We start from the raw sequence: 11,338 nt of genomic DNA on the forward strand, positions 1-11,338 counted from the left end.
TCTCCAGGTAACCAGGGTCGTGAAAGTGTCATGGATTATACTGTAGAGAGAATTATTTCATTATTTATATTTTCTTATCTCTTTTATTAGTTATATTAACTAACACCAAGTTGAATAGCACCTTAGACTTTGAAATTTATGTGTAACTGAGTTCCATTTTTTTAGAATAATTACTAATTAAACAATGTAATTCATTTAGAAATAGACACATTTGTGAGGACAGGTAGTTGCTACTTTGCAATGAAGAGTTCCTTTAAATTTGAGGGACAAAACAAATGATAGTGAAGAAAGAGGAGAAGACACGTCAAGGATGAGACATGGCTTAGAGAGACACAAATACTCCAGTTGAAGCAAGCAACACAGTGCAGGTTTCGTAAGCTTCTCTGGTTGATCTTCTGCTAACAGGATTAGCCTTCACACTCCAGCCTAACCTGGATCCTTTAACAGGCAATAGAGAAGAATTCATTTTGATGTAACAGCTCATAGAGCCATCCTGCTCCTTTGAACCTCCACACAAGAAGTGTTAATTTGCAGGCCTCCTATCTGGACCCACCCATATATGAGCCTGCAGCTCCAGGCTTGATTTAGATAGATGACCTACTCCATTATGTGTCTTGGTTCATTTTATCCCCCTTCAGAAGTAAGCTAAATAGAACACAGGTAGCAGATCCCTCAAAGGACAGACCACCATATTGAAACCATTTCAATAAACATACATATAAATATATATATATATATATATATAAACATATATACATATACACACATACACATCCTACAAAAAGGGACCAGAAGGCTGGATTGCAGGAGATGTGAAGAGAGAGTGGAAGGCTGCAAACTTTTTAGAAACTTTAGGTTTTAGAGAGGCCACAAGAGAAAGAGGAAGAACGAGGTGGTGGGTACCAGATTAGGGATGATGGCACTAGCAGGGACAGGTGTCTCTAGAGGTTAGCAGGAGGAGGAGAAAACTATGCTGTGTTCAGGATCCAAAGTTGTCATAGTGGAGATAGAGGAGATTGTAAAGTGGAGGGGAAAAGAGGTACTGAACCATCAAAGAGGAAGAAAAGCAGATCTTGGAATAGATACAGAAGCAGAAATAAGGCAGTTTAAAGTTGTGATTTAGACAGTGGCTGTGGTAAGGGTGAGTGGTTGGTGGCAGGTAACCATAACAACAACAAAATTGTTTGAAAAATAATGTAAAGGTGCAGCCCCAGGACAGTAACTCAAAGCTATCAGTGAGCTATTCTGTGCTTTAGTGTAATCTTTTCTATGAAATATAAGGTGTTTGATCACCACATAAAAGCTTCACCTAAGTCTGATAATTAAAATTCTGGCTAATTACATCTCAGACAGCTGGCCAAGAAAAAAAGCAGTGAATTTAGCATAAGCAGGAAAAGAAAAGAGGGTCTGTAAGCATGCTCTACTTGCTTATCTGTTCCAGGTAATTTACTAAGGAACAGGACTTCAGTGGATCTTTTCAAGACTCACTTAAGGGAGTAAGCATTAGAATATCAGAAGTACAATCAGGGTATTATACAACTGCAACATAAAAATCGTAGACACAGATACAAATCACACAAACGGCTACTTTACTGTGCAATCATAACTGGCCAGATGCAATAGGGCATGACAGTAGATGACAGTAATCAAGGCTCACTGAAAGCAATTACAGTTACAGGATAAGGAAATATGCAAAGTACATTTAAACCTGAGTCAAATTCAGCATGAAGCAGAAAGCCTTCAACAGTTATCCTATGAAAAGAACAGAATAAAGAAGACAGCACTCAGGAGCATAGAAATTTTTCATTTTGTTTCCAAAAAGAACAGGAATTTTATGCTAATCACTAGTGTGAAAATGAGAGTACAAAGCAGGTACTTTATTCCTATAAGCGACCTAATATGCCACCAGACTTTTTTTCAAACTGGATTTACCTGGCTCAGTGTGAAACAACACACACATTTCCATACTAGCTGTGCTTTATTTGCATATCAATGCAGACATGAACCAGAATACACTGTTGTCCCACTTTTTTCTAACACCTGCTCAAACCTATGCAGCCAACCCTTCTGCTTCCTATCACTTGCTAAAACACCAAATGTGCAAGCAGACCAGCCAGAGGGGAGCAGAAATAGCTACAGGTATGATAGCTTTGATTTCTTAGCACAATGCAAACATGTGACTCTGTTGTGTTTGCAAGTCCTCTCTTCCCATCCACACTTAGGCCAGATGTGCTTGTCCCAAATAGCCATCCCCATTAAAAGATGTCAAAAAGAACAATTGCTTCTTTAAGAGGCACAAAATTTACCACTTTTTCTACTTCAAGGCATTCCTTTGAAATAGGAACTGGAGCAGCTCTATTCCTTCACAGTTACAAAAGTTTTTCCTGACCTTAAAATTTGCAAGGACTTATTTTGATGGGGATTTTAAGGCATAATACTAGGTCATATTTGCTATTTAGATCTAACAAACACATTCTGAAAAGTTGGACAAAAGTAGAAGTCAAATTTTACCAGTTATTGAAATGGCTCATGTGAAGCTTTGATTCCACCCTATGGCTTCAGAAGTTATTACCCTCACTTTGTTTTAATTAGAAGTTCAAACCAGCACCATTTAAGCTAAGCAAGCTGGGTCTGGTCCAGCTGGGTCACATCTAGCACACAGGTTGTTTCCGTTGTGTGGCTGGGGCAGGTAGTATTGCCCTGCCTGCTGGGCTGGCAGCAGGGATGAGGGAGCTGCTGCAGCCTGAGAAAGAGCAGGCAGTGGCAGCTCCTTGCTTGGGCATCCTCTTCCCTGCTTGGCCTCATCTGGAGCAGCAGCAGCAGCTGCTCTTTTGGTCCTGAGCCCTACTGACTTTTCTCCTTAGATGATTGTTGCTGCAACTGTAAACATCAGAGCTGCAGAGCAAGGAGAGTTAGCACAGTGAAACAGTAACCCCACAGCAGATCAAACAGTAGTACAGGCCTGTGTAGTCTTCTGCCAAGGATAAGGCAAAAATCAAACATCCTCAAGGGAGGGTTTGCAAATCACCCTGGAGGGCCTGTGGCTTTTCTCCTTCCTTCCCTGGCTTGCAAATTCAGAGAGACTGAAGCACTTCATGCCCCTTCACATCCTGTATTCCTGCATCAGCCCACAAGCATTCCCTAAAACCACCATATTGCTTAGAGCAACAAAATACTGAGACCACCTGGGACTAGTCAGCACACTCTGTTAACTCCAAACTTCAGGCTAAACACAGTTTAAAGCTGTAACTCTGTCCTCCAAAACAATTGAGTACAGCAAACACCTCCAGAACCCGTCCCTAGAAGTAGCAACCTCACTGTTCTCCAGCATTGTAAATCTTCTTCCTCTTAATCCTGCCCTACGAGATGTTCACACCTATGGAAATTATGTGCTGTGCAGATTACACAAATCTGCCTGAGGGGTGGCCTGTCTTAAATACAGCAAGGCTGTCTTAAGGGTAGTGGTAAGTCTTCTGTAGCACACTTTGTTCCACCCAGAGTTTTTTTCTTAAGTGACTCAAATCCTTTGACAATTTGAAAAGAACAGGAAAAACATAGCTTTATGAGCACCTTCGCTCAGACTGCAGCAATTTAATAATGTATAGGATAATAATAATGTAATAAAGCAGTCTTAGTTTTTTTAGGATTCTTTTTACCATCGTCTGCAGTCTTCCTGCTGTGGGTTGTGAACTTATTTGCTCTCACGAGGCAATCATGAACAGGTTGAGTCGGTATTTGAATAGGAAATCCACAGGGAAGCCGTAGCAGTCATTTAGATTATTCAGTTACAGAAGGAACACTTTTCTCTTTGTATTTATAAGAATTCTTCCATATATCTTGGGAGACAGCCGTGTCTCTTAGATTATCCAAGAAGCTATAGACATTCAATTTTGTGGCTCCACATTTGTTTTGTTGTATTTTTTTCTGTGGAGGTGTACAGCTCTGTGCAATGAAAGGAAGTCTACAGACACAAGACTTGCTAAATCAGCTTTTAGATATCTCCTAGTATTCCATGAAAACAAAGGTGTTTATGGACTGAAAACTACCCCCAAAAGAATCACCATTTCAAGCCACTTGTGGTTGTCAGTGCTCTTCTCAATCTTTGTACCTGAGTCAAATCCAGCTGTTGAAAACTACATTTTGATGACATAAACATCCAAGGGCTGTCAATTAAAACACTGTGCTCTTTGCCCTCTGCATGTGTGTTATGGGACAGAATAGCACTGCTACATCTGATTAAACCACTGCCATTTCTTTCCCAATGTAGATACCCCAGTTTACACTGCGTTTCAATCAGCAAGGTTGCTTACTCCTTTTGAGATTTTAGAATCAAGAGCAGTAGAAGGAGGAAAAATGCAGATCTCAAATGGCTACTCTATTCAAGATTTCCATTCACTTGACGGGAATCTAGAGAGACACCAAGTCTCTGGGCTTTATTTTCTCTCTTTAACCAGAGTTACCTGGCTACCAGGCTGGGCCTCTGAACAAGTCATAACTTTGCCAATTGGCCTCTTCATTCCTTGAGAATGCTGCTATAATTTATCCCAGCTGCAAATAGCAGGCCAGCAGGTAGAAACAAACCCTAATGCTAAGGTATTTTGGTCATACCCTTTTTTCTGAAGCCAAAAATCCTACCCTGGTAAACAGAAGAAGGGAATAAAATAGTTGCCATCATGTAACTCAAGAATCTACTAGGTGCCAATGAGTGCATCTGCCTGTTTTAAAGCTGCTTTCTTTTAAAGGAGTAGAGCAAAACCAGACCCAACAGAGCAGACAATGAGAACCAGTTAGTTTCAAATATCATTAGTACGGAATATTCAGGAAAGCAAATGATGCAAAACGCAAAGGAGTAATTTGCCTGGGTTTGGTACAGTGCTGAATAAAAATAAAATTCTCACATGCATTCATCATTGAAATGAACAATCACTGTCAATTACTACTTGCTTTCAATACTTAATAAAATTATCTTACAGTACTCTAACATTATTACTAGTCTTACTTTGTTTAATGTATACACCGTCTCATTCTAATTCTGCCTCTTCTGTTAAATGCTTTTTTTGGGTTTTTGGGTTATTGATGCTCCATTGTTTTGCATGTACTTCATTCTTCACCATCTGTGACAAGATTTTTAATCTTCATACACAATAAACCAGGCTTAAGCAAGAATGACCTGTCAAGAATACTTATGGCTTTATGGCTCTCTTGAGTGAGATTTAATCAACATGGTGCTACTTGACAACATACAAGATACAGCAGCATAAAATCTAGATGCTAACCGTTTGAGATCACCAAATAGGAAAGTATAGAGGTTTGGGGATTTACAACAGCACAAAAATTAGGTCATCTGGGATGTCCAAGTCTCTTCTTTAACAATAGTTAAACAAGCGAGTTTGGACTGTGTTTTAGATGGGACAACTGCAAGTTTGCATTTTAGAGCTGCTTATTTTTCATATTCGTATTAGAACAGAGTGTGGAGAGCAACAGCAAAGATTTCCAGGTGCAGTTCCATCACTGGGCCTTATCTTTATGTGAAACAGTAACTGCAGAAGCCAGATCATTTAGAGCCACCTTTTCAGGCAGTCTTTGACCTCACTGTTGCACAAATGCAGCACTTGCTACGATGCCCATGCACCTGGTATGAAATAAGCTGGTGCCCCAAAATCATATATATCCTAGGAGACAGCACATGGATACCAGTCCGCTAGATGATATTTCAGGATACACACTGTAGGAAGGAAACTCAGACTAATAATATGGATTCATGATGAAAGAGAAATGGGCTAGTGTAGTGATGAGGAATAGCCAACCTGCAACTAGGTAAGAAACCTTCTACAGTACTTATGGAGAAATCTTCTTCCAGCCTTTCATTCTGCTTCACTGCTTAAACAGTCATCCCTGGCTCAGCTGCTTTATCCCTGAAAGCTAAGTGTCTCCTGTCAGTCTAGTCCACCTGGCAATGGGACCATGCTTTCTTTCCCTAACACATTGATGCTGACCTCGCTAAGTCAGCTGAAACACTTCAGTCATTTAAGTGCATTTTAAATCAGTCCACTAGCTCTTCCTTATCTGCCACATTAGATATAGACCTTCTGCTCTCACCTTCAGTGCCCCGCATAACTGCACACTTTCTGTGTATACAGGTTTGCTCTCTCCACTTACCATTAATATCAGTCTTGATGTCCCACTCACCTACCTCTCCTGCAAGCATTTCTGTGTCATTCTGTCCTGTTTGTGAGATGCAACGTTGATTCTGGTTCACTGAATTTGAACTTTTCAGTCAAATCATTCCTTTTATGTTCATTTTCGTGGTGCCTATGATTAGTGGCTCACTGATCATAATTATTTTAAATAAACCATTTAGTTAAGCAATCAAGGTGTTTACAAGCCCTAACAGCTTAACAGCTTGATCTTACTGCTGTAATGTGTGAGGTAGTTCCTCACTCCATCTCCTCCTGCTGTTTATTACCCTCTTTCTAATCTAAAGTTAGATGGTAAATTTTTAAGGGAAGTGATTATATTTTTCTTTTTGTTCAATGTAGTGCCTGTCATGTTTTAGGGCACAATAAAATGTAATACAGAGTGTGCTCAAGCTGGTACCTGTAATTCAACACGGACTCAAAACTGTTAATACCATTAAGAAAAAGTAATTCTTAAAACTCAAATGCCACAGTATGTGTTCAGTGACCAGTAAGAATAGCAGAAATCCATAGAGGTATAACCAACTTAAGTGAAAGGTTTAATTTACAAGTCTCCCTAAAGAAGCAATGCCACACTTCAGGAAAATCAGAAAAATATTCAACTGAATAATTCTACAGAGGTGCTTAAAACTCAGTAGATTGAATTAATGTGAACTGCCTATTTTAGTCTATGTAAGCAGCCAAGAATGTCTGTCTAGAAACAGTTTTCCAGGACATAGCTGTCACATGCTTCAGATGAATGTTGTGCTTGCTTCAAGTAGAGCTGAAGTCTATGACTTAATCTTATCTGTTTAACATCCAAGAATCCAGTTTCAGATTTTTGGCAGCTAGCATATGCTCCCCCTGTGGCAACTGCATAATAACATAATATAGTTTAAAAAATCCAGATCCTTTAAGGCTCAATTACCTCATGAAACTATTTTAAAATTCAGGGCAAACAAAACTGCAGTATTTCAGTTTACAAGCATAATTTTAGTTTACAGCTGTTTTAAAGGACCCATTCTAATGCTTTATGTCTTTCACCACCTGCAGAACTGAATGAAAATATTTAGTCTATTTTGCAGAGAGCTACCAGAACCAAGAAGGCAGAGCTGAGTGAGAAAGAGTGAAGTATTTTTAAACAAAGATAAGATTGAAGATAACTACCTTTAGTACCATTCTTTAACACTGAAGATAGGTTCAAAAATCTTGCAAAGCAGGAATAAAATAACCTATAGGCAAGTAAGAATCTTTAAAATGGCCCATTGCCTAAATGGGTATTTAAATTATTACTTTTAATCCTGATACAGCCAAATGAGATTCTTAATGGTTTTAATTACTGTTTTTAAAAAATGTGTGTACATAAAAGGTAGGTCTGTTTAACCTGTGAAATTACATTACCTACATTCTAAATTCTTTGGATAAGAACTCACTGTTCAGTGATTATCAATAGAAGCTGGAGGCTCTGTTGTAGTTTAAAATAAAGAGTAAGAATGGGAGAGTAGAATAAGCCAGACCTTGAAAGAGCACTGCCAGGGACCAGGAGAGGCAAGCTCTTCTCTGAAATAGGAAAGGCTAAAGAGAAAGGAAATCAATCACAAAGAGCAAAAAAGAAGAAAGTAAAGCAGGTAAAAGAACAAGGTAAGTGCTGCAGCAGGGGAATAGTGGAGAGGGAAGGCAAGAAAAGACAGTGTAGTTGAAAGGAATAGGTCTTTTTGGTTTGGGGTTAACTAAAGGGTTAACTAAAGGTATTATGTTAGCACCAGAGAAGAGGGAGTTGAAAGTTTAAATAAATGCTCTGGACTGGGACTCCAGACAGAAACCCCAGGCGGTGCCAGCCTCTCTGCAAAAGAGTCAAAGGATTCAGTGACCGATGCCCAAAGTATCTTTGCCCAGATGCAGGAGAGAATTAGGGATGGAAAGAGTGGGTCTGCCTCTCCACCTTTGTCTTTGTGAGCAGATAAGGGATGCTATAAGGTGCTGTGTGCTAGCTTTGTTCTGACAGCACAGCAGGTAGGCGTGTTGCCTTTCACACCAGAAAGTTCATGCTGCTCTACTAATGTCTGTTAACAGCAGCTTGTACCAGCGGGCCCAATTCTAGTACAGAGTGAGCAGGCAAGTGTCCATGTTCTTTTCTCCTCTTCACAAGGATGGCCCTAAGGTAGTACTTGTGGTTTCATCACCAGTGTACCTGTTTACTAGGAACGGATATGAGACCATAAATACACTTCATTCAGAACAGCTGTCTGGCTGCAAGTCTTTCAGCAGAGCTGAGAAAATGATGGGCAGGGGGGAGGGAAAATCTCTATGAATGATGGAGCTGGTTGAACACCAGAAAAACTGGTGTGTCAACTAAATGATTTGAAGAAAACCAGCCACATTCACTGAACAATGAAGAGTTTCTTCACATTACAGCATATCCATCCGAATTTCCAAGCTGAATCTGAACCAGACATAATTTCCATTCCTTCATGTCTCTTCATGGCAGGCACTGATAATCTTGTCATAAATAGTTTTAGACCAAGAATTATTATGTGTGGAAATGTATGAATTACTTTGTATTACAAGTAAGTTAAAAAGTTTCACAGTCTGACCGTGAACTGTGTACCAGTGAAGAAAAGCATCTATCTTCACTGAATAAATAATTTATTCAAAATTATTTGCTCAGTCCAGATTTACAGACTTACCAGTTTGGCCTAGATTCAAACTAGTCATTAAATGAAAAATTGTTACCTGAAATTTAGTTTTTAAAAAGGTCAATTTTCATAAAACGTCTGTGTATTTAGTTGCTTTAGGTATAACATGACTTCTTGTAAATAGCTCATCAGCACTATAGGTGTGAGCAGTGATGTCTGCCTGCATCTGCAGCCATTCTGGATCATTAACTTTGGGAAATGTGAAGTGCACCATGAATCTCAATAGTGTGTTAACAAAGTGCTCTCGGGATCCAGTCAACAGCCCCTCAGGAGGAGTATGTCAGTGATGAGCACTGTGGCAGGTCCAAGCTGGTTGCCCTAGAGACAGTGAAGACTTGGAGGCTATCTACAACCTCCCCTCCTTACAGGTGCTTTTCTCCAGGGAAAAGGCTGCTGCTACAGCCAAGAACCCTCCTATCAGTCCTGCAGGAGCTGTGAAAGGAGCCCCTTGGTAGTCCCACCGCACAAAAGTGAAGTGTGATCTCCAAGCGACTGGAATTCTGCTTGGAAGCACGGCCACGGCATAGACATCTAGTGTGTTATTTTGTAGGTGAGGGCCTCTTCTTTTGGCAGCTATGCCAGCTCAGGTAATTTCTGTTTCTTACTCTGGTAACATCTCAATCAGGTCAATGCAAAGGTTTGTCTGGCTGTATTGTGAACCAGATCAGGGGCGGACAGGAACTAACATAACCTTGCAAATGTAAGTTATTTTTAAACAAGATCTGAGGGAATGGGACAAACAGCTTTCAGTTACTGATAGCTTCTGCAGTCAGCAAGAAACCAGCATCCACATCCTTCCACAGAATCCACTGACATACTCAGGGATGCACTATGGTACAAAACATCCTCAAAAGCACAAACACAGAACAGAGGCCATTCAGTCCTTCTCTACCCACCTCAATTCAGTTCACTGGTTAAGTTTCATATCTGTGTTTGACTAGTTTTCCTGTTTTGTTTGGTTGGGTTTTTTTAATTTTCCCTTTAGTTATGTGTTTGCTCAACAATTTAAGAAGGTTATTTAAAGCATATTTTTATTTACAGATGAAATGTAAAATATTCAGTACAGCTATGCTTAAAGAACTTGAGGAAAAGTGATGAGAAAATCAAGTACGTGGTTGACAACTGTGGAAAAGAGGTACATTTTAGCAAAAAACAGCATTAATATTTTATATCTGCATTGTACACTGAAAACACACATTTGATTAAACTTACTCCTATTTAAACCAAGGAATCTACTCACATGTAGAAAGTAAAAGGACATATAGGAACATGGTGGATTAGGTCTAAGTTGACATAGAATGCATTAACACATCACACCTTAATAGATTTACCTGATCAAGGGCTCTGAGTAGAAAAACAATATTATAATCAGAATGATAAACATTCCAGTAATTAACTCCATTTTTAGATTATCCCTAGACATATCTCATAAAGAGACAGATTTCCAAAGTATCTCAGAAATACAAAATGACCTCTGCAGTGTTTAGAAAAGAGATAACACTCTTGAGGCTTTGGGGTGGGTTTTTTTAAAGGTTATACAACTAGCAAAGGGACCTGCTAATAATTATGTAAATAATTTGACTCAGTATGACTTCTTTAATAGGTACCATGCTGTTATGCATATGATAAGGTTTTACATTAAAGTGTTGAAGCAATAGGAGAAAATTTTATTTCTTAATGAATCTGAACTTGCCATTCATTGACCTGATTTCTTGATGATTCTAAACAATATCACACTGACCAAATATAACTAGGCCCTAGTGCAAAGCTGAATAGATAGAGGAGTTTAAAATATGATTCACTGACTGTGGCTTGACATGAATTTGACTCTAAATGACTGTGTCAACACAAAAACCAAAGAACTAGCATGAGTGAAACTTCAATACTTTTATTACAAATAAAATAAAGGACCGAGCTACAGATATATTGATTTTCCCTAAGTAAGCAAGCATGCAGTTGTCATCAAAAGAAGCTTGTGTGAGTGCTTGTTGCCCTTATCACCAGCAAGAAGACTAGAACAGATACAGTGCAGTCCCTTATCCTCTGCTCCTCATACACATACCACAAATGTGGCCCTGGAGACTGAGAGACAGGAGAGAAGATGACATTGATACTGCATAAATCAGTTACAGGATAAGCAAAAGAAACAGCAGAGTACAGGAAGATTCGCCAATCTCAATTCCAATATAACTTCACTATGCACCAAGTGTTCTGCTAATGCCAGAGAGCATGACAAATTACCAGGATATTTTAAAGACCACTGAGCTGTTTCCACAAACCACCACTGTAGGATGCAGAAATACAAACAGCTTTCCTCCAAGACTCATCTTCCTCACATGTGGTAGTCATTTCTGCACAATATGGTTTTGTTCCAGCAGTAATAGCGCATAGGGCTATTGCCTGCCTGGTCCTTTTCCATAGTCTATAACTACCAGCTATTGACTTATGCCAGCTTTGGACTGTGTT

Source organism: Apus apus, chromosome 2, assembly GCF_020740795.1.
Source record: "Apus apus isolate bApuApu2 chromosome 2, bApuApu2.pri.cur, whole genome shotgun sequence".
Lineage (NCBI taxonomy): Eukaryota > Metazoa > Chordata > Aves > Apodiformes > Apodidae > Apus > Apus apus.